This window comes from Elgaria multicarinata, chromosome 5 (assembly GCF_023053635.1).
Source record: "Elgaria multicarinata webbii isolate HBS135686 ecotype San Diego chromosome 5, rElgMul1.1.pri, whole genome shotgun sequence".
NCBI lineage: Eukaryota > Metazoa > Chordata > Lepidosauria > Squamata > Anguidae > Elgaria > Elgaria multicarinata.
In genome coordinates, this window is record NC_086175.1 from 52,909,058 (window position 1) to 52,934,560 (window position 25,503).

Below are 25,503 nucleotides of genomic sequence, written 5' to 3' on the forward strand. Positions count from 1 at the left end.
CCGATAGCCAGTTGGTTCCCCGTCTACCCACCTGATTTGTCTGTCTGTCTGGTGAATTTAGAAAGTTAGGATGGGGGGAGGTTCTTCCACTCCATTAGATCTCATGGTAGAGCATTTTGCACAAGTTTTTGATACTTCGCAGTGTAATGTTCAAACCATGACTTATGAGTACCATTGGACTTGGCTGAGCCAAGGCCCCCTTGTGGCCTGGCCGCCACAAGGCACCTTTTCTGAATCCTATATTACCAGAATATATAATTTAGCTATAGTAGAAGGGGGGCCTCTGACTCCAGAAGATATCCCATACATTGAAGGGTGGCTGAAAGTGGCTAAGCTCCCCCCACCATAGGCGAAAAAGATGGTTGAAAAGGCAGCCCTAATAATGATGAACCAGGCGAAGAAAGATAAAAGAATCCAACTCCACCGCCTGAAGAAGCTCACTTACACTGCTTCAAAGGACAAACCAATCATACCTTGTCCTCAGGAAGAACTGCCGCCGCCTTATGTTTCGCCTACGGTGCCCCAGATGAGGCCCCCACCAACAATGCCCACTGTTCAGTTCCGCTACTACAGAAAAGTTGGTGTTGTGTTAAAGTGGGAAAAAAAAAATTGTCAGTTTATGTTTTCCACCCGGCCCAAGTGAAAAGAGAACGTTTTTTTGTTTCCCTCCTACGGATCCCCCTTCGCCTCCTCCCTAGTGGTTTTTTTTGCTTCTCTATGCTTAGCAGCTAGAGATAAGCAGTTTTGTTTCAGTAAAAGTTTTGTTCTCAGTGGAAGTAGTCCAAAGATTTTGAAGACTTTGTGTATTTTGTCTTTCACTAACCTCAGATAATTAGAAATGTAGAACCCCATTTCACGGAAGAAATGTCTTCCATAGCTTTGAAGATTCACTGCCTGAGTTAAAAAGCTCCTTGTAAGCACAAATAGTTTTGCCAACCATTGTGCCAAGATGGGAGAAAGAAAAAGTATGTTGCTAAATGCCAGAAGTATGTAAAAGTATGTGAATACAAGACGTAAAGAAAGATAAGAAGTTGAAACATAGGGGAGGAAGAAAAAGAAAAAAAAAAAAAAAGGAAAGTGTTTGAAGGTTAGTGTACGTGGCATGGTTTTTGACCAGAAGGAAAAGGGGGGTGAAGAAGCCCTGCCTTGAAAAAGTTAGTGAATGGACAATCTTGCGTCCTCTGCTGACGAAGATTGGAAATACTGAATTGCTATATTTTTGTGTGTGTTTTGAACGTTGTGTTCTGAAAATTGCCCAGTGGCTCTTTTTTTTGGGGGGGGGGGGGGGCAGAGATATTCTAACTTTGGCCTAATAGAACTTTTGAAATGCTTTGAGCCCTGAGCCTGAGCCCTAAATGCAACTACAATTGAAATCTAAAAGCACCCCTGTGTTCTTGCATCAGTATCCTTTGAAATTAGAAGCCAGAAGAAGAATACAGCTATTGCTTTTTAAAAATGGACTTGTGAAATGATTAAAGCAATTAAAAACTCCAGCTTGCATTACTGTGTTTGCAATACCAGCCTCAAGTGTGCTGTGCCAAAAACGTGGCACAGACCAGTGGAGTACAGTAGAAGAAGCTTACACCTGAACCCTGCCTGCCAGTCCAGATATGAGATCAACCTCCTTGTGGACCCAAGGCTGCCTCATTGAATCCTGCCACGTTGATACCTGAACTACAAAGAAGTTCCAGAGCATGAATACCTTGAAGTCTTGCAACTTGGCACCAAACCTCGCCCAGACCTATATGATGACCTCAAGTTGTTTACTGATGGATCCAGCTACAATTGTACAGCAAGCAGCTGAACTTGTAGCATGCACAGAAGCCCTGATGCTTGTTTCAGGCAAAAGACTGTATTTACTGATTCAAAATATCACATGGATAGATTTGGAAAGAAAGAAGATTTGTGACTGCCTATAGAGCAGTGACCCATGGAGAATTAACAGTTGATCTGTTAGAAGCCCTGATGTTGCCAAAAGAATTGGCTAATTTGTCTACAAACAGCTGCCATAATTGGAGCTAGCCCATTTCTCAGTATTTGAATCCACCTTATGCAAAAGAAGACTTGGAATTAGCACAATAACTCAAAGTTTTCAAGAACCCAGAAAGATGGGATTTGTTACCCCTGATGTGCCAAGAATCATCATGACCTCCCTGTTTAAAGACCAGGTGTTTAAAGACCTCACAAGATGGACATTGATCAGACTCTTCAATGACTGAAAGACTTTTTTGAGAACCATGATCAGCCAAGGAATATAAATGCTCAGTGAATTGTTTTTACTGGCTTCATTTGTAAATGCATCAAAAGAAAAGCCCCTGCAGACATGGACTTGTTACCTTTTTTTTTAAGAATCCAGAACACCATCGCCCTGCTCAGACATCTGGAGACTGCAGGTTACCGTGCTAGTCAAGCCAAAGCCCAAATCTGCAAACAAGAAGTGACATATCTGGGCTTTATCATCAAGAAGAACACTCAACTTTTAGCTGCCAGCAGGACCCAGGCAATCAATTGTATACCCCAGCCCCGGAACAAAAAGAATTATGAGTTTTCCTGGGCATGGCAGGGTACTGCCAGATCTGGATCCTGAACTACGCCGCCCTGACACAGTCCCTCTATGAACTCTTGAAACAGAAAGTCCCTGAATCCGGGACCCTAGACTGGACATCTAAAGCAAAAGAGAGCCTCCGGAATCTTAAATCAGCCCTTACCAGTCCACCCGCTCTAGGACTACCTGATATCAGCAAGCCCTTCCACCTCTATGTAGACGAAAAGAAGGGCACAGCCGTGGGCGTTCTGACCCAGAGAGTGGGTTCGTGGAATCGGCCTGTAGCATACCTAAGCAAGAATACTGATCATGTGAGCAGAGGTTGGCCAGGATGTCTCCGATGTATCGCTGCCGCATGCCTGCCCTTAACTGAAGCCATTAAACTTACCTATGGACAGCACATAGAAATCACTGCCTCGCACTCCATGAAAGCCCTGCTGGAAACCCACGGACCAAAGTGGATGACCAACTACGCCTACTGCTTTAAAGGTCCAAGGGAATTCCAGTTGGATTCATTGGAGCCGAGCAAAATTAGCCGCACCCGAGAGATGGCAGGCCACAAAAGCCGCGGGCCTAAAGCTCACCCTGAGGAAACAGCCCTCACCGCTGGACGCGACGGGAGAAGACTCCTCGGGACCGGCAACCGAGGGAGCGAAATAACTGGGGGCGCTGCATCCCCTCTCAACCTGGAAAGAAGAGGTGGACACCGCCCGAAGCATGTTTTGCCTATTTTGCTCTTCCTGCTGACCCTGAGCATATCATCCCAGAAGTCAAAACTTGATCTCTGCTCCTCTTGTATACAAACAGTGAAACTGCATAACCAAATCAAACAGACTATTATATATCAGAGTAAATTGCAGTGTACTGAGACCAAAACGTCTTGCACTTTCCGTAATGTTTCTTTCTCAGCATGTTCTCTGAATGACAAAGTCACATGTTTTGATCCCAGAGAAAATCCTGTTAAATGGCACCTAGAGGTCAGAGATGCTAACCAGCAAGGTACACTATTGTAGAAAATACCCCTTAGAACCCCAAATTCTCCAGCTTCTGTGATCATAGACCCTTGTAAGATCTCCCACTGGCCAGATCAGTGTGGGGATCTCAGTTGGGAGAAAACATACATGCACAAAGACAAATATATATGCCCCTCCACAGACCCGATGCAGACTACCATCCCCAAACAAGCCAATTGCGATAACAGCTGTCCTTATTAGAACTGTGTATGGTGGGCCACTTATCCAACAACACCCCCCCTTAGTAAAATCCACGCCTCTTTAACCAAAGTGCCAGTCCTCAGTAACTGCAAAGCACAACAGTGCAACTTAGTGAATTTTACCGTTTTTAACCCACAACAGTTCGTGACCACTTTTGGGAACCAATTCGGGCTCCGCATTCATGGACGGGGAGCAGATCCCCTGGGGCGGATTTATCTGAAGCTCACCCAGTTTGTAGAAACAGGCCACACCATACAAGAGCACTTCTTCCAAGACTTTAGAAAGAAGTCGAACAGCCTTTTGAAGTGCCAGAGATAGCGCGCAACCTTTTTGTCACTTTTGCAGAAACTGTCGCTGCGACTCTGAATGTATCTAATTGTTATGTATGCGGAGGAACCAACCTAGGAGACCAATGGCCTTAGGAAGCCCAAGAATACAATGTCAGCCAGCCGTATAATGAGACCACTGACCCCAATCCCCATGGTCAGTAAATGCTGACAAACACCCTAATTGGAAGGTGGTGCATCCAAAGAATATCTTCCGGGGCTCCCAAGATCGGAGAAACCCCGTGTCAGACCATTACCACGCTGAACCAAACTATCTTGTCCTATTGACCAAATCAAACCGTCATACCTCCTAATCGCCCATGGCCAAGCTCACTTCAGGCCAGGGCTTAGGCTCATGGTTCAATTAGTTTGGTGGGCTAAAAGAGATTATCAGTATTGTTGTTATAAGAATTATGTTATGCTTGCTGTTACCCTGTCTTATGCCAATGATTATACAAAGTTTGAAGGACATGATAGAGCAAATTGCAGATAAACGTACTGCAGTGCATCTAATGGCCTTGCAGGATTACAGGCCAGTCCCTGTCAATGATGACAATCTAGGATAATGATAGCACTCTGTGCCTTCGCTAAGAGTGTATCAAAGGGGGGAATGTGAGGGAACTGGCTGTCATTTCCGGTTATGACCTTAATGAAGGCCGTGTTCTTTGCGCATGCCTGAAGTCCGAGGCAGACATTCCTACCGAACAGGTTTGAACCGGTTGTGCTATGCTGCCAAGATGCGCACGCAATTCCTTTGTGTAAAAGTGTGGGCGTTTCCTCTGCATGAGGGGCGTGTATAAAAAGCCCCTCCTCCCAGTCCCCAGGGCAGCTGCCCGTGGACTCATCCCGGGCTGCTGTTTCGCTAGCGAATAAAGCTATCTGTTTGGACAAGAACTTTGGTGTGGACTCCGGTTTCTCCGTGTGGGCTCCAGTTTTTCCGTAACAGTATGATATTGACAATACAAAAATAATGAACAGCACAGGATATATAACAGCCATCAAATCTAAAAACCAATTATCTCATTGTCAGCTTGGGTGCATGTGGACGGAGACGCTCTTGCTTGCTGTGGGCTTTAACCTATTGAACACTGCCCTGCAGCAATGGAACTGTCATCACCATCACCACCACTATCACCACCGCCAGCAGCTTGCCTATAAAGTGAATAGGCTGACCTGGCATATTGAGCCAGGATTATGTCACTTGAATGGTAAGATGATTGGGGACAAAGATGTGCTCAAACAGGCATGTTTATTAGCACCTGGTACTCAAAATCGAAATCATCTCTCTCCCCCCCCCTCTCTCTTTGTCCCTTTTTGTCTGTTTCTCTCTTAGGCAGGATCTACACTACTGCTTTAAAATGGATTATAACAGTAGTGACAACTGTTCGGGCCCAGGACACACTGCGTATACAGTTTTCAAACTGTTTTTGAAGTGTCATATCCTGCTTGGTGTAGATCTGGCCTTTCTCTCTTCTCTCTGTCTCTCTCTGGTGTCTCTCTGTCTCTCTCTGATCTCTCTCTGCCTCTGCTACCTCCCAAAGCTTGTTCAACACTATTTAAAAAACACTTTTCCTCTGAGCAAAGGGGTGTCTTCCAAGCTCATATTAGTCAAATTGAATAACCAATTCATGTCTATATCAGTTTTCAAACCAGACCCAACCAAAAGAGGCTTGCATAATAGATTAGCAATGGGTGGTTCATTCACTTACTGTAAAAGGTCCTCCATATGCATGATGGGTAAGTGTGGACAATGGCATTCACCTACCACTTTGACAATGTGGTTTGTATGCACCTGGTGAGTGTGATCCTTGCTCTTAAATCACGTATTTGTATTCTCAGCTTCAGTGTATGGAAGGGCTATTCTGATGTGTGTTCTGTTTTTAGATTTTTACCACCATTATTGTTATATGTCAAAATGGTACAGTGTGCTATACAATGAATAAAATGCTTAAGTTCCTGCTGGAACAGCTTCCAAACAAGTTCATGACACCATATTTTAATCCTACTAGCTCAGAATCAGTCATTAATTACAGGTTTCTAAAAACAATTTTAAAGTTTAATAGCCCTTTTATGGGTTTCTTGAGCATGCTCTGATAAATTAACACCAGCTTAGATCAATGTACAATCATATGTTTTTAGTAAGTTGATCTTTTTTTTAAAAAAAATGGCATATGCTTTAATTCAAAGTGTTTCATCTCCCTGCCAGTCAGAATTACAGTCCACACTCTATTCTCATGTGGGGCTAATGTCTCCTCATTTTTTTAAAAAAAATATGAATATGATCTGAAAATCATTTTGACTTATTTGATGCATGGGGCTCTTTGTAAAATATAATTCTTTAAAATTAAGAATTAATCTATATTTTTCCAATGTAAGTTTCATAACTGACATACAAAAAAATGATTTGCTATAATAAGCATTAATTCCCATTTCTCATTTGCTTTGTATTGGTCCCGCCAAATTAAACCAAAAAGATATTGATAAAGGGTGGACATACAAAAGCGGAAAAAGTCCTTGAAATCTTGAACACACCCACCCCTCAATGGTGGTAATGTGAATGTATTATTGCAATGGTCCTGAACATGCAATGTAACAGTACACCAAAACACTCCATAATCACTACATGGAAATAACACAAGATAATATTGGATAACATGTGGAGCTTTATAGGACTTTTATTAAACATATTCCTATGAGAGCTTTCAGATGCAGTGCACACACAGGGGCCCTAGTGCGCACACAGCATAACCTGCACCTTTTCCTCAAACATCGCAAAAAGCACAACACGTTCTGGCCAGATCTACATCAAGCAGGATATGTAACACCATGAAAGCAGTATGAAATGATATATGGACTGTGTCATGAGCCCCAACAGTTGTCAGTGCACTTCAACACCATTATAAAGCAATAGTGTAGATCTTCCCTCAGGGGAGATATGTGCATAGTGCTTTCCCTAGAGATGAGCAATAAGGAACATCCCACCACATCCTTCTCATGCTTACATATCAGAATGCGTCTGATCTTTGAATCATAGTGCCTGGTGCAGTGGCTCTTTTTTTCCTTTTTCTTTTTGCCTCCATGGGATTATGTTGCACGCTCAGTGCTGCCCCAGCAAGATCTGCTGCAGTCACTTACACGGTGAAACCAGCTAAACATCCTCATCCCTTTACTGCCCCTCCATTAAAGTGAATGGGCATCCTTTACACCCAATAATTCTTTTCTTCCCAGTTGAATAAGCCACTGACAGCACATCTTGAAAGTCAGTGGGATAACAATGATCATTTCCTCCATTTTGTGGTGGGAACTGTTGAATGTCACTTGCTGCTGCAAATCTACCTGTGTCTCTTCCTAGTTGTCAGACACTACCATTCATTATTAATGTAATTGAGAACACCAGACATGCAACAGTACTTTTAACATGTCAGAGAAAATCAATGAATAAGAAAATGTATGAATCTGAAGCAAATTCTACGGAGAGGAGAAGAGACGGCTTGTACGGGCAGGTTTTTAAAAAAGATAATCAAATAATTATGTAAATACTATACTATCAATAGCTGTTAGGTCTAGGTGAACTACCATTAGTTACTTTTCTGTCTAGTCTTTCTCAAAACGTTTTAGCATAATGCACCTGTCTTGTAGATGTTCTGATCTGCCAAGATCACATCCTGATTCAATACTCTTTTTCTAGGGTTTCCTGGAAAAAGGACATTTATTTTTTTATATTTTATTTATTGCATTTATATACTTCCCCATAGCCGAAGCTCTCTGGGTGGTTTACAAAAGTTAAAAACATTAAACATTAGTTAAAAACAGTAAAAATGCTTAATAGTACTGATTTCAAGGGACAAAAATCACTCATATCATGAAAAACCTTATCAAGAACATGACATTTCAGAGATGTTGGGGCCTGGACATCTGTAAATATAAAGTGGGAGTGCTATAAAGCTGTGTTTACAAAGAAGTGTGTCATTCAGGGTACACTAATCATGTTCTGTGTTCTTAATGCTACCATTTAGGGAGAAGGCACTGCACAGTCTCCTCATCTGGTTTCCTGTACAACCTTTTTAGTAAACAGCACCTTTCAGTCCCAAAAGAAGCAGCTGAAGGAAGGATTATCAGTGGGAAATCAAATCAAATTTGTAGCACAGTGCTGGATCAGGGCTCCTCATGCCCACTGTTCCTTGAAAAGAAAAGTGACATGGCAATAGTCTATTTCTTTTAATGGACGGATATCACAACCAGTCACTGCTGCCTTGTGTTGGGCAAGCAACTCCCCCTCACATCCATTTTTTTCACCCATTAGCTTGATACTAGAGGAGAAGAGACCTTCAGTGTGCATCTGATCTATGTGCAAATTCCCTCTCCTTTTTCTTCTGAGTTGCACTTCCACAAATACTCCCAGGAGTGAACAACCTTTCCATCACATTTTATAATTAAAAGATAACAGTGTTTTCAAGAAGGATTTCCCTTGAGGTACATTTGTAGAAATACTGAGCTCTTAGACATAAGCTATAGAAACAAATGTAAAGCCGGGGATGGGGGGAACCCAACTCTATCAGAGTTCCATAAGTCAGAAAAGGCAATATGGAAAAATGATGCACATAATGAATGGAGTATATTAATGAGCAGATGCCAAATAACTAAGGCAACCCATCCAGAAAGATGGGCTAGCATGTCAAATTGGCAATTTCCATATATGTAGGAATGCTACAAAAATGTCTCAAATGTAATTCATATTTAACCCAGATTTTTCTAATTAATCTTGACTTTTCGAAGAAAAGAAGAAAAAGAAACAGAGTAAATATAGCCCTTCTTAGTGTTCCTTTCTCAGACTCAGGTTTTTTTTTCTTTCTTTCAGGGTAAACTAATGGATACAAATTGATGATTCTTCGCACGTGCTAATTATTATTAGTGTTTTCAAAGATTTTTGCAATATCTGGGAACCATCTACCTGGGACATTGGCACTGTCAAAGGACAGGCGGTTTTGGAAAAGGCTCGTGGCATGCTTTGAAAGCAAAGTGCAGGACTGGCCCAATGTCAGCTGGAAAGAGACGGAAGATAACTTTGGAATGTTTAAGTTTCTAATTGAACCACAGCTTTGCTCAACAGTCTCTTCTGTCTGCATCGGAATCATGCTCTCTGCCAGCTCAATTAACAATACCCACTGGTGTCGCTTTCTTATAACTTCTTCCTTTGCATTGGCACGCCCTGTGTAGGCTTCTCATGTGGTGCATCCAAACCAAACAATGTATTAGGTATTTGAGTAATGCAAAGGATTTCATTAGGAAACAAACAGAGTATTTGTTCTCAGGGCTCTATGTTTCTTCATATTAAAATGCATGTATTTACTTTAAAAACTATTTTTTTAAGTAAATGTACACCCATTCCTGTGAGATGGGGAGTACAGTGTCACTTATACTAGTGGCATGTCTGCACCAGTCCTATATCCTGGGGTAGTCCTTGGATTGTCCCTGTGTGTCCAAATGGCACACACGGGATCCCAGGGGCAACCGGGATGACCAAGGACTTTTCCCGGGATATAGAGAACCACAGAAAATCAGACTTTTCCGTGGTCCCAGAACTATGCCATGTCCTCCTGTCATCCTTGCGTGTAGCAGGGACTGTAAAATGGACATGAAGCTGCACAGGGGCAGTCCATGCCCATCATGGGTGGGGGTGGGGAGTGGGCTTGGGGCTTTTTTAAACCTTTTTGAGGAGGAGTGCAGTTGTGCTCCTCTTCCGTCTTCAGAAAAAAATGGTAGCTGCGACATCCTTCTGGGACATCGCGCAGCCATCAAGATGCTGGGGGAGGATCATAGAAGCTGGTAAGTACACAATCCTCCCCCTCCCTCCCTCTACACCCTATGGTGTAGACATTCCCTAGGTCTAGCACATCAAGGCAGAACTGGGGAACATGGGTGGGAGGTTGCTGTTGCACCGTGTCCTGCTTGTGGGTCCCTGGTTGACAGCTCGTTGGCCACTATGTGATCAGAATGCTGGATTAGATGGACTCCTGGTCTCATCCAGCATGGCTCTTCTTAGGTTCTTATAAGATAAGAGCAGACCCAACATGCCTTTTGAAAGCTTGGATTTCAGCATCCATTTCCTCAGACCAGGTCTACATCTATATGCCCTGCTTTTACAGCTGATCCAAATGTCCAGTTTCTGATGTGGTAGAGTCCTCCCACAGCTCAAGGCCAACCCTAAATATACTTGTTGATAGCATCCCCCACCTCAGGGATTCATAGAATCATAGAATTGGAGTAGCCATTTAATCCAACCCACTTGATACAAGATTGTTTGATAGAACATCATATCAAAATCACCCAAACATATAAAGTTTATATCAGGAAGAAGACTAGGCTGAAAACATAAGTTTTCCACATATAGGAAATTTTCTAATTCATATAAGAAAATTAATAGATTCCTGGGTGATATAGAGCCTTTCTACATGAGGCATTTATTGTGTGCATGTGATTCTCATACAACAGTAGTTGTCGGGTGTTTTACATGATGCTGTCATCCCCCAGGATCCCTCCCTTGCTTTTCAACCATTATAACAGGGTTGTTGGGTTTTTTCTGATGAGGAATGTCTATGACTAATGTCATGAACCCCTGGTGTATTTGCACAATCCTGCTAAACCACAGCACTACCTAGTGGTTGCATAATGGAACATATAGAAAAGCAGAGAAAAAAAAGTCCCAGAAAAACAACAACATGAGTGAAAATCCAGAAGCAGAAGCCTTGGTAAAGCGGCATGTTAACCGCCTTATGTAGAAAAGCACACAGGCTCATAAGAACTGTACCATGTGCCCTGCTTAAGCATTTGAATAATCTCTTTGTTTTGGAAAAAGCAAAAACAAAGAACCAGCCCATTCCAGTGACTGGGGGGGAATGGATTGGGGGGAAACACTAAATTAGTTTGCATAACTTTCCTTAAACAGCAGATCCCATTGCAGACCTGACCATAAGCATGTGTAACTGTAACCACTTAAGAATAAATAAATTAAGTGTTTGTAATGGTTTTGTATTTCCATGTGCAAATACATTTGAGTAGTCTGAATTCAATAAAATTGCTTGGTATGGTTGCAAAGCCACTTACAAGTATTTGCCCTGGTTGGGAGTATTATTTACTAAACACTCATTTCAGAGTTATGAAACTTAACTATTATCTGATTCCCATCCCAAAACATTGCAATAACTCTGTTTTTCTTTCAGATAGTTCTTGTTTACTTTTGTTCACTAAAAAAATTAGTGACTTATTAAGCAATCAAGGTTGGATCATAGAAAGATTCTTCCAAACAGTAACTAGAAACCTCACCTCTAATTCGCGGTCTCATATAAAATCAACTGATTGCAGTTTTATTAATGATTCCTTCATGGTTACACATGGAACTAATAAAAACATTGGTTAAATTTCTTGGGAGGTTTCTTAAAGCATTTTCGAAAATCCTTTCAGATTTATTTATTTTTATTATTTACACAAAAGCACTTTGAAAATGATAATGCAACTAACCATTTGCAGTCTTTCCTCTTCAGCAAGTTACAAAAACAAGTATATCTCCCTAAAGCAATATTTCGCTTTTGGATTTTTTGGGAGGACTTGTACAGAAACTTTGTCTCTTGTTTTCAAGGCATAAATGAATATACCTTGTATATCCTTAGAGATCTGCTTGAGAATCTGCTTTCATGAGATTAACCTCTACAAGACGGATGGCCAACGTGCAGTCAAAAGCCCCCATATAACCCTCCAGGCTGGTTTTGCCTCCACCAAAATCAACCCCCTGGACCATCAGGCACTCCTGCCCCAGTCCTCCAAACATCTGTTTGGTGGGCTGGAAGGAACTTGATGCTACAGGGAAAGAGGGTGTGCAGGGATGACTCATAGCGCACCCTCTTTCTCTTGACAATCACTGTAATGGGGACAAAGTTAAAGCCTTCTCCCCATCACAGTGATCTTCAGCAGCATTGCTGCAATGGAGAGGAGATGTTAACCACCCCTCCATTGCAGCAATTCTCCATGGAAAGAGGGTGTGAGGCGTTCATCCCCGTGTACCTTGTTTCCCTGGAGAATTGGAGTCCTGCCATTAGGTAAAGTGCGTTAGCCACCTCAGATGGCACATTCTGGGGAGCAGCAGTGCAGTGTTGGAGAACACAGCTATAGATAATGCACCGCCTGCCCTGCACTCTGTACATTATATTGCTGCCTTTGGGTGTGGCGGAGTACACTGTCCCATCACCAGTGTTGAAATAAAATCCAACTTCGGTATGTGTAATAGAGAGGGAGTGTCATCCTTCGGGAGAAAGATATCTTGGACCAGCCATGTCCAAAGGAGCTCATTGTGATGGAATTGAACTGTTTATTAAAATGAAGAGCTTCCACATAGTCAGCCAGAAACAAGATAATTGTGTTGTTATTCTCTCTTCTTGGTGCTCACTTCCTTCATGGATTGTACCTTTGCCAGCTTCATCTCTTGCTCATTATTTTCCCATTCCTGGGTCTTTCTGCCTGCTTGTTGCTCTCACTTCCAGTGACCAGCTCCTAGACTATTAAAGTCTCTTTGCTCTCCACTACTGAATGCAAATCCCCGCAATCCAAGTCCATCAGATGCTCATCGATTTCATGGGTTTCCTCAGCCACCCCCAACAGAGTATTCTAAAGCTGGGCTTTCAGGAACAGCCTTGATCTTTTATTTATTTATTTATTTATTTATTTATTTATTTATTACGCTTATATACCGCTCCCATAGCCAGGGCTCTCTGGGCGGTTTACAGAAATTCTAAAATTGAGGTAAAAACAAGTATACAAAATGTAAAACTCTAAAACACAGAACATACACAACATAAAGCATTAAAAACCGATTAAAAACTAAACATGTGGGTAATTAGGATGTGCCGCCATATGCCTGGACAAAGAGGAAAGTCTTAACCTGGCGCCGGAAAGATAGCAACGTTGGTGCCAGGCGAGCCTCGTCAGGGAGATCATTCCACAGTCTGGGGGCCACCACCGAAAAGGCCCTATCCCTCGTTGCCACACTCCAAGCCTCTCTCGGAGTAGGCACCCAGAGGAGGACCTTAGATGTTGAACGTAGTGACCGGGTATATTCACGTCGGGAGGGGCGTTCCGTCAGGTATTGTGGTCCCAAGCCGTGTGAGGCTTTATAGGTCAAAACCAGCACCTTGAATTGGGCTCGGAAACATAGAGGCAGCCAGTGCTAGCGGACCAGAGCAGGTGTTATATGGTCAAACCTTCTGGTTCCCGAAATCAATCTGGCCGCTGCATTTTGTATGAACTGCAGCTTCCGAACTGTCTTCAAAGGCAGCCCTACGTAGAGCGCATTGCAGTAATCTAACTTGGAGGTTACCAGAGCATGGAAAACTGAAGTCAGGTTATCCCTGTCTAGATAGGGGCGTAGCTGGGCCACCAACCGGAGTTTGTAGAAGGCACTCCGTGCCACTGAGGTCACCTCAGCCTCAAGTGTAGAATGTAAGCCTATGCGGCAGGGTCTTGCTATTTACTGTTCTACTCTGTACAGCACCATGTACATTGATGGTGCTATATAAATAAATAATAATAATAATAATAAGTGACAATGATGGGTCTAAAAGAACCCCCAAGCTACGAACCTGCTCCTTCAGGGTGAGTGCAATCCCATCCAGAACCAGTAGAACACCCCCCCCCCATCCTGTCAGCAGAATCACCTGCTAACAGCATCTCAGTCTTGTCTGGATTGAGTCTCAGTTTATTAGCCCTCATCCAGTCCATTGTCGCAGCCAGGCACCGGTTCAACACATCCACAGCCTCTCCTGCTGAATATGAAAAGGAGAAATAGAGCTGCGTGTCGTCAGCATACTGATGACAGCACACTCCAAAGCTCCGGATGACTGCACCCAGCGGCTTCATGTAAATGTTAAACAACATGGGGGACAAAACCGACCCCTGCGGGATTCCATACTTGAGTCCACGGGGCCGAGTAATGTTCCCCAAGCACCACCTTCTGTAACCGACCTGCCAAATAAGAGCGGAACCACTGAAGAGCAGTACCTCCCACTCCCAGTTCAGCGAGTCGTCCCAGAAGAATACCATGGTCGAAAGCCGCTGAGAGGTCGAGGAGAATCAACAGAGTCACACTCCCTCTCCTGTCTTTCTCCCGACATAGGTCATCATACAGGGCGACCAAGGCTGTTTCCGTGACTGATCAAGAAAAGTTCTCACCTTTTCCCATTGAAGATCCAGTCCTCTGGGTTTTCCTGCACCTATTGGACCCTATTGGTTTTCCTGATCCCAGACCTTAATTATTGCTTTGAGATGATGGCTTTGCTCTTGCAACTTGGCCTCCAGCATGTTCAGCTGTGCAATGATCCCGTCTGTTTGGTTACTCTTGTCTCCTCCATTCTGGCTCATTCACACTGGCTTAGAGTTCCTCTCCAAGAGAACACAATCCCATTACTCACACCCGTGTCACTTTACTCTGTGATGCAAAATTCCAGGCACTTCACAAAATCTGGTTTCCTTTCAAAAGAGGTCACTGGAGGCATGTAGCAATTTGAAATATTTGGTTTTCTTTAAAAACTTACCGGTTTAGCATAAATGGAGACAGCAAATTCCACTGTCCCACATCCAATCTCAAAAGAGTGTCCTCTCCGCTCTGTAAGAGTTTACAGAGCTGAAAACCCAGTGCTTCCCTTCTCTTTAAATCTGTTTTACTCCTCCACTCTAACTTTCTATCATTTCTTTTCACAAAGACCAAGGGCCTTGCTAGACCTACCAGATAATCCAGTGGGGAGTAGGAACGAAGGCGCGCTGCAGTTAGCGAGCGCCACCGCCCTTTTCTAGACGTAACATGCAATGGGGTAAGGGGAAGCCCCGTCACATCAGCCATTTTCATTGGGATCTTAAAGGGCCATGTGCGCAGGAGCGCACCAACGGAAAGGTAAGTCCTTTTTAAAAAAAATAAGGGGTTCCCCGCTCCCCCTGCCCCTGATTTCCCCCCCACAATGCCTGATGGCCCCCCTGCCCACTTGCTCGCCCGTCCTCCCCCCGCTTGCCATGTCCTCCCCCTGCTCACCCGTCCTCTCCCCGTCTGCCATGCCTGTCCCCTGTCCCTGCTTGCTATGCCCGTCCCCCGTCCACCATGCCTGTCCCCACTTGCCATGCCCATCCCCCGTCCCCCATGCCTGTCCCCGTTCTCCTTCCCCCCCCTCTCCTGCCGGGTCTGCTCTTTCCCCCGGCCCCCATCTCCCCCCCCCGTGATTACCCCCCTGGCCCGATGTGCACAGCACTCCTATGGAATGCTGTGCCCAGTCCGCGGCTTCTCCCGGCTACTTGTAAGCGAGCAGCCGGAAAAAGCCGCGGACCCTGCTAGACCTTCCGCAGTCCCGGCCTCAGGCCGGGGCTGCGGAAAAGTTGGGCCATAACCACATCCGGTTATCCCGGGTCAAGGGAGGACTTAGCCTGGCCTGACCCCGGGCTCCCCTGTGCGTCATCTGGATGCACAGGAGGGAGACCGGGCCTCACACCAGGCTAACACCTCATCTAGCAACAGCCCAAGATTAAGCATCTTTCTACTCCATTCAGAAGACTTGAGGTCTTCAATTATTGAAAACGTTCAGCCCTCTTCCTAACTGGAGATGTACCTGGCAACTTTGCTATTATAATTAGGGAAATATCAACCATCCTTCCAGCCCCATTAACCTACACCTATCCAAACCCCCAATCCTACAATAATCTAATATATATATATATATATCAGTTTCCTTCCTTTTCTTTCATGCTTATAATATACTGAAAGAGTTAAGCCTTGAGAAGCCATTCTACTTTAAAACATGTGTGTGCGACATGCTAATTGATAGCCCTAACTGCTTCATTTCTTTGGTTTTGGTAAAGAGCCATTGATCTGGTTAAAAAAATATGTTCCTCAAGAGACATCAGCTAAGAATTCAATCTTTTTTGTGAGGTGTTTGCACTTAGTTTGTGAGCCAGAAGTTCATTATATGTAGATGCAAGATTTCTGTAATGCTTTATGGCATCTAGTATCTCACGTATAGTCGAAATACTAAACCAAACACTCGTTTTAAGTCAGCCTCTGAAGGCACATGGCAATGAAGCCTTTTGTTTATCCCACAAGTGTGTAGAAGTCAATGTTTGGGCCACTTGTGTGATTCACATCCATTTTCAAAATCAAAATAGGAATTGGCAATGTAAAAATTATTATTGAAAAGAACAATGGTAGCATGTATGTATAGCAATAAAAAGTAAGAGACTAATGACTGAACCCATAATGATGAAGAGTCATTAAAGGAAATCCAAGCTTTTTTGGCTTAGGGTTGTGCTTTTCATTGCCATTGCAATAGCTTGCAGGCTGGGGGGCCTGATTTTGCAAGATTCAATACCTTCTGGGGAGTGAGGAAGAAAACTAATTGGGTTTTGGTACAAGAATCTGCACTGACACCCAAATGACCACTTGTAAAATCCTTCTCCTTGCCAGCCAATTGCTTTGTAGATGTGGAATTGCCTCCAGTCCCAGGTCCTAAATGTCACTTGAGGCTAGTTTCTGAGGTGATGCCACTTGGGGCTGGAAAAGAAGGTTCGGTCCCCCCCTCCTTTATGATACAATTGGCTTGTGTACAGAGTGACCGTTCACACATAACAGTAAGGCAGGAAGCATAGCTTTAAAAACCATGGTGTGAACAATAGGGCTGTGTGCTCTGCTCCGAAAAATTAGTGCTCCAACAGAGCTCTGACAAAGCTCCATCTTCCGGAATGGAGTGGCGATGGTTCTAAAGCCGTTGAATATTTTCGGAGTGGAGCAGTGTCCAATCAAAGCTTTGAAATGCTCCAGAAGTAAGCCTATGCGGCAGGGCCTTGCTATTTACTGTTTTACTCTGTACAGCACCATGTACATTGATGGTGCTATATAAATAAATAATAAGAATAAGAATAAGAATAAGAAGAAGTATTCAATGGTCTTTCAGGCTTCAAGGGTTGATTTTAACGATGTTGCTGACTGAATCTTCCTTAACTGAACACATCTCCATATAAGGTAGTCTCTGAGGGGGTGAGGGGCAGCTTTGATATTGACATCTGTGGCTAACCAATTGTCTCCCTGTCCCCCTCCAATAGTTTTGCATAACATTTGATGTACTGATATATATGAATAGGTGCAAACTGAGAAAAAAATCCTACAATTTAATTAGAAGTGCAATACCTCTGACTATAGTGGGGAAGACTGGGCCACATGGGCCCTGCCCAGTCAGCCTTGTCCTGTTGATGGGCAGCTTCAAGCCCATTGACAGTGCTCTGTCCTGCCTTATGGTTCTTTATCTTCAAACAGGCTTTGAAGTGGACAGCTCTTCAAACGGAGGACTCTCCTCTGTAAAGTAGGACACATGGCCACTCTAAATGAGGTTGACAGGCTCAGCCTCAACCCGACGCTGCCTTGTATTGCTTTCCTGATAAACAGGACCAAAATTGTCGCTATCAATCTGCGCTTGATAGTATTATTGGCTAACCTACAGTTATCCACTTAACCTTTCCTTCAAAGGCCCAAATAAAAGCAGCAGCCTGTTTAACTTCCACTCTGAGGTAGCTGGCTTTCTTTTGGCCTGGCTTACAAGATGTTTTGATTTTAAGAAGATATGAAAATATCAATCAAACACTTGAAAAAATGTATATTTTTTAATTTCAATTATTGATTTGTTTAGGATTACATCTCTACCTTTAAAGCAGAAAGTATGTGTGTGATACGTATGTCCTGAAATGTTTACTCACTTCCACATATTGTACTGCCTTAATGCTGTTCACCCAGACAGGTCTTTGTGTACGTGGATCAGGAAAAAAACTAAAAACATGAATTTTGGGGTTTTAAGTATTTTTAAAGAATTTAATAAAAACCTAGGTTTACGCCTAGGTTTACACCTACAAGTCCCAGTATGCCTTGGGCAGGAGGCCAGACTTACCAGTCTTTGGCAGCCATTGTGATTTCTAAGGTCACTATCAAGCAGTCAACCCAATTCCACATAAAAGGAAACAACCCACATAAATAGGTTGCATCCATTTCCAGTGCCTCCTCCCACCTGCCATGTGCAGTTTTAAAATCATAACTAGATACAACAGCATAACTTTGAGGGGCCAAACTCTGGACATACTCAAAGGGACCCCCTCCTGATATTGCTGTTTTCTCAGAAACTGGGGAACGTGCACATGCAGCCTTCTTCCTTAAGAGGAGGGAGGGGGAAAGGGAAGTACTCTGTGCATGCCCAGAAATAGGCCCAACAAAGGAGAGCAAGTAGGTGGGCCGGTCCTGACCCTTCAGTACAGGCTCCTGATGGAACACTTGGTGGGCAAGATGTGCAGGCCTGGCAGGACTTGGCTGGAGCTCGGCCTGTCCACTGACAGCAGCTTACTTCCCCTCCTTCGCAATACTACTCCTCAATCCTCTATGGAAGAGCAGCATTGGCAATGAAAGGATGAAAGTGCCTCTCAGAGGACATTGGCACCTGTGGGTCACCAAAGACATGCTGGGAGTTGTAGTACTGGCATGTAAAGTGGCTGATTTTAAATAAAACATGTGTTAGCAACCCACATCACTATCTCTCAACCCTTACTTTCCTGACCTCTCACTAACTGTTTTTGTTCTCCTCCTAACTGACTTTCCTCAACTGCCACTAACCCCACCCACCATTCCATTCTAGCCTCAGCTATCAGTCAGTCCTCCATTCACTCTTCTGTTTCAATAGAAAAGTCAGGCTTGGACATAAAAACATAAACTTTATTCAGTAATTCTTGCATCTGTCTTGGAATGTTGTGGTTTAGTGATAACAGAAAAATGCAGCATAAAAAATCTCATCAAGTTAAAACGCCTTGGAAAATAATTTTTTAGAAAACCACTTGGCACTTAAAAGTAATTAATGCAGTCACTAGGCAAGCCTGCCTGGGGAAAAGAAATCCATAAGCAGAGTGCCACAACTAAGATGACATGCTCTCCAGTTGTCTTCCACCACATTATTGAGGGACCTAGGCTTATGCCTACAACTCCCAGCATGCCTTGGGTGGGAGAGGAGATTTATTAGGCTTTTGCAGCCATCAGCTGGAAGTAGCTCACCATCCTGGGCCTGAAGGGAGAGTGCCTGGGCTGCCTGCCTCAGTTACTAGGCTCCATTGGGAGCAGAAGGGAAGGAAGTCATGGCTCTGGGCCCATTGCCAATGGCAACGACCAAGCTACCCATGAGTCAGCCAGCCTGCTCCCTCATGGAGAGAGAGAGAGAGAGAGAGAGAGAGAGAGAGAGAGAGAGAGAGAGAGAGAGAGAGAGAGAAAAGAAAGAAATGTATTTAATTTGTTTAAAGTTACCTCACAGGCCTAGCACCGGAGTACCTTGCAGGTTTGTCATGGGGGTCAGAGAGGGGGAAAAAGAAATAAATTTAATTTGTTTAAGGGTTAACTCACAGTCTGCTACTTTAAGATGATTACTTCACAGACATATATCTTAGAGGACCCGAGCAACGCTGGGTAGAAACTTGAAATTTGGCACGCTGATAGGTCTGTCTCTAGACACAATGTTACCAGGGATGGCATCAAGGATAGGCATGGTGGGGCACCTGCTGAGGGCCCACACCCTAGCAGGGGCCCATGGACATGAGCCCCTTCTCATTTGCTTCTCCTCTTTACCAGTGCAACCTGTTTGTTCAGCTGTCTTTTGCTTTGGCCCTGTCAATGGTGAGAAGGAGGAGGAGGAGATGCCACTGCCACCTCATTCATTGGTTCTCTGCCTGTCAGTCAAACTAGCAAAGATGAGAGAGAATGAGAAGCAATAGCAGTTGGTAACTGTAGCAACAAGAAGGTAGGCTCACTGAGGGAGGGGCAACCACTCAGGGTGTCTTGCACGAGAGTCCACCTCTAAAACCAGTTACTCACACAGGAGTCCAGAAAGACCATATTTTGGAACTGACAGTAATACTTCAATTTTATCAGCTAATAAATAAGATTATGGAGTCCATAGTGATCTGCTTACCTAATTTCTAAAAGCAGATAAGCAGAACTGCAAGTATTTCAATTCATGTAGCCTTAGGCACCACCAGAAGGAGAAGCAGCAGCACAACCGTTTCATAAATCTATAAAGCATCAATTATTTACAGAAAGTCCATCTTTGAGTAACAAAAGAAAAAAAAACGAATAAGCTTTTATGGAAAATTATCTTGGAAATCTGCAGTCTTAAAAATCTTCATGATATTTAACAGATATAGCATCACGTGACTACTTAAACCACAGAAGCAGGGTTTGATCATGCACTGAGACAATATTTTGTGAGCTTTCTTCCCATTTTCATATCTGAAGACAGTTTCTTGGACAAATCCACCGGTAACAAAATTGGCTTGTGACTTCTTGAACAAATTTCCCCTAACCAAAATATATAAAGGGCTAATATATCAAAATCTTGGACTATGAATTAGATCCATGGAATCACCATCTAGGTCTTGATTACTAGAACACCCATGTAGAGGAGGGGGGCAAACGGGGTGGAGGGGAAAAAACTCACTGCTGGTTAACTACAATTGCTGCCAGTTCATCTTTTCTATGAAGAATAACAGAGAGCCCTCTCTGGTGATTCCTGTCCTTGTATAAGAAAAGAAGCAAAATACTCCATACGGTACGTTTAAAATGATTTTGAACTTGAATAAAAAGCTGGGGATGGGAGGTACAGGATAAAGAAACTTTACTGTTTCCCCAACCCCACAGCATTCACAAATATTATTCTAGTGCTGGGGTAATGTAGTAGGATAAAGCACAGCATCCATAGATAGATAGATAGCGCATCGCCTTGGGCCAAAGCCCCAAATACAAGTTGAGGTGGGCTGATTTGGCCTACCTCAGCTCAAATATAATACCATACCATAATACCTCAGCTCAAATATGAGGCTGTACTAGGTTGGCCCAAGGCACCCTGAGGCTTAAGTGGATCAATTCCAAAGGCCTCGGGGTGTCTCTGGCCAATTCAGGGTGGTGGTGGGCCGCTCCCCCTGCCCACTCACTCAGGGAAGCTAGGGGGAGGCCAACCATGAGTTCATTGGACTCAATGGACACCTCCCTCCCCTCTGTCCTCTTCTCCTCTCCCTCCCCAGTCACCCTCTGAACCCCCCTTCCACTGCCGGGACTTACCTTTCCTTGTGTCATTCTCCCTTAGAACTGTGATGCAAAGGTAAGAAGAGGACTCTTTCTTTTTCATAGATATATGGTCGTAAACTAGGGAAATGGCCCTTTACAGCCACCATAGTTTGTGGCCATAGATCTATGAAAAATAGAGAGTCTTCTTCTTACCTTTGCATTGCAACTCTAAGAGAGGAGGACACATGGAAAGGTAAGTCCTGGCAGTGGTGGTGGCTCTGGGGATGGAGGAAGGGAGGGGGTTAGGGAGTGGAGCAAGGAAGTCTAATGGTCTTCTCGTCAGCCTTGTGCCTGGCATTCCTGGGTGCCTGCTGCGCAGGAGCATGGTGGACACACAGGATCCAGCAAAGGCTGACCAACTTTTGGGGGTCTGAACCTTGCTTTGGTACCGAAGCAAGGCGGGCAAGCCCTAAAGCAACCTGAGTTGAATTGGGGGCATTTTGGAGGCTCCAAAACAGCCTCTGAAGTGAATATGGGGTCTGCGCACAGCCCAGATAGATGACAGATAGATAGATAGATAGATAGATAGATAGATAGATAGATAGATAGATATAGACTAACATCATCACTCATCTTTATTTTATAATCTCATCCCTGTTCTAGAAATTGATTAACAGTGCCCTCTGATACATGTCCACTCTGAGGTGAATGTCATTGAGTCAGTTCAATTAGGCTTCCTCCTAGGAGAGTGCGTATATGATGGCAGCCTAAGAAAACCATATTTGTGGCTTCCTCTGAGAACTAGCCTGTCAACAACTCAAGGAAACTGGAACTTAAGCCTCATTTGGAAATATTACCTAAGTGGTATGATTTATCACCATCTCTGTAGTTGCTCCTTATGGATTTAGTGGGCATCAAAGACATGGTACATAACCATGAAATCAATTATAATCATGTGGATAGAAGCTTTATGCCAGGGGTAGGCAACTTGTAGGCTTCCAGATGTTTTGAGCAGACATGTATAAGATTGTCCTAACATCTGGACTTGTGGTTACTTGTAACTTCACTCAAGTAATTAGGGTTCTCATTTTGTTAGCTTTCTTAAAGTTAACCTGGGATTTATTTTATTAGTTGTTTAAAGAATATTGTACAATATATTACATATTAGTCATTCTTCCTATGAAAAAGTACTGCATGTGTACATTTGAACAACTTGAAAGTTCACCTCTACTTTTGGAAGAAATTAATGTTTATTCAGGGACAGCAGCTATTTTAACCCAGGTTTACATAAAATTATTAAGGTGGTGCTGAGGACCCAGCACTTGCATGGAAGAAAAAGAGAAAATAAATCAGCAAGAACCCAAGTGAGTTTATCTGAGCAGAAGTAAATGAGAAGCAGTACCTGTAAAATAATATATCTAGCTCTAAAATGAAGAGCTATGGGCCTGAAAGGTAGAATAATTCCTTGCATAACCAAATGGAAAGCCTCTAGGGCCAAGAACTGAGTTGATGCCTTTTCTTAATATGGATAATTTCCACAGAACTGCAGGCTCCGGTGCTGTCTAAAGTACTTGAATCAGAGCATTGTTTCCTATGTTATGCTTTGGCAAGAAAGACATGACCATGTTGGGAAATGGCAGGGTCTGAAAAAGAAAAGAAAAAGGAACAGTACACTAACTTTTCTAATAAGATCTGTGCTCCACCCAACAGCATGGAAACGCAGACTGTAATGATGTCATGTCACGCATTCTATTGGGCTACACAATTTTCTAGGAGTTTACAGGTCTTCTTGTATCATTCCAGACCTCTCCATTAGGCCAGGGAGATGAAACAACAGGAAATCAAGATATATGAATTCATGCATGTAACATCCCAGTGGTTCTTAAATATTAAGTGCAAGAAGTAAACTCACGTCGTCGTCATTTTTACCAGTTTAATGGTCATAGCTTCCCATAATATAAAGAATCGTGGTATTTGCAGTTTGGTGGGAAATTTGAGGATTTTCTGTTCAAAAACTTTTCCCCACCCCCTAAGAGTATACAATTTCCATGGTTTCCTTAGAAAAGTTTGTAATTTGGGCATGCTCAGAACGCAGCATAGACGTAAGAACAAGTACACACGTGTATTCCTAGTCTGTATTGCTGTTTGATCCAAATATAGATTTGGGGGGGCACAATGAAAGCCCCAGGGTGGGTGTGATTATATGATGCAGAAGCCACCACGCAGGCATTCTGGGGCTTCCCCCCGAAACTCTGAAGCAAAAATGTTTCTTTGTCCAGATCATGGTGAGAATGGCGCATTGCCAACTCTTGCTGCGCTCCAGGGTCACGGCAGAGGCGTGGCCAGGTGGACGGCGACCCCTGATTGGTCGCTGTCTGCCTCGGCAGGTGGAAGGGGGTGGGCAGGCGAACTGGTGAGATGAATGACCGCCAGAATGCCCCTGCACTGCCTCCCTTTTGATAGGAGGAAAGTTCTCCCTTCCCTTGGCTTCAATCCCCATGAAGTAAGGGGGGGAAAGCCAGGGAAGGATGGGTAGCTGTGGTATCTCCCTCCTGCCATGATCCATATAAACCCTGTGCTCAATCCTTGGTATGGGAATAATGTGGAGCAACACTGTGGGAGCAAAACTGTGGGGTTTTGGTGGCTTGCGGCGCCAATGCACTGTTGCCAAGGCAGCCCCCAAGAGTTTGGCCCAAGTGTGTATTCCTGGTCTGTACTGCTATTTGGGTGAGATCTTTAGCACAAATCTAGATGTGCAGGAAGTAGGAGCAGGGAGAAGAAGGTAGATGTGATACAGAGCTTCGTATACTAAGGTAACCCTTTCGAAATACATCACCCAAGCATTGCCTCCATTTACTCATGTATTATCAAACAATCACATTTCATTGAGATTTTTCTATATACCTCCCAGAGACCACAACTGAGTCATCTTCTGACTTGCCCTTCATTTCTAGAATTGTGGACAGTACACAACAGATTATTGGGGCTATCACTGATGACTTGACTGGTGCTATATGGAACTTCGGCTATGGGAGCAGCATAGAAATGCAATAAATAAATAAATAAACATGGGATACTTATTTACAATGCATTTATTTACAACATCTAAACAGTTTCCCTGGTCTTATACCAAGTCTAACTATCAGCCAATATTGTGTACTCTAGTGGAAGTGTGTTTCCAGGTAGGCACTCTGGCAGATGCCTTTGCCATCACTTCCTACCTGATACTTTAACTGTAGATGCTGGCAGTCGAAACTGGGATTTTCTGCATGCAAACCATGTGCTCTATCACTGAGGATCCCCAATGTGAGTGCAGCAGTGGAATCAACATATGCAGCCCTTGCTGGCCTATACAGGCCCTCATCCAGCATGGAAGTCTGCTTTATTTCTCTGTGGAAAAATGAAATCACCACTCTGCTTTGAAGTGCTGTTCTAACTCCAGAGTAATGCAGGGATTTCTTTATGAGAGCTTCACTGTTTCAATAAAACTCTAGAGGACATTAGGGTTGAAATCCTAAAACACTTAAAAGTAAGGGACATTGAATTCAATCAGATTCTCTTCAGAAGAAACTTGCATATCACGGGACTGTAGATTGGGGATTTGTCCTCTCAAATCACAGGTAAATAATTTCCAAAGATTTTTTTTCTCAAGATGCAAGCAATATTAAAGAATATTATTCACTATACCTTTGGGAATTGATTTGATGGAATTAGTACAACCAGCTGTGCCCTTATTTTATTTTATTTTTTGTTTTTAAAAATGTGCTGAATGTAGTAAATTCAGAAAGTATAGATGCTGATGTGTTTTAAAAAAAACGCACCAGGCTGACAAACAGTGTTAGCTTAGCTGGCTGTAGCTTAGCACATGTACAGAAAACTATGGTGACAAAGGCTATGGACGCATACAAAATTGTCCTGGAGTGGTGTCTTCTAGAATGTTTTTTTCCCCTTTGTATAAATTTAAGCATGCAGAGCGTTCATCTCACATGAATAATATGCAAATCCCTTATCTCAGAGAACTGACCCAAGAGATGAAAGCTATAGAAATTAATCTCATATAAATTCTGTGTCTGTTCTTACTAATACTGTGCAAACTACAGCTCTGTGAATATGCTGAAGTAACATTTGTAACATATCATATAGCATGACATAGCCAGGTGCACAGCTAAATGAATGCCAATGAATTCCTCCCCTGCCACCCCTTCCCCAAATTAATCACTTGGTCCAAATAAGGTATCATATACTGTACCTCCAATTTTTTTATCTCACTCAGGTTACAATCCTTTGGACACCTACCTTTGATTTGAGATTAAT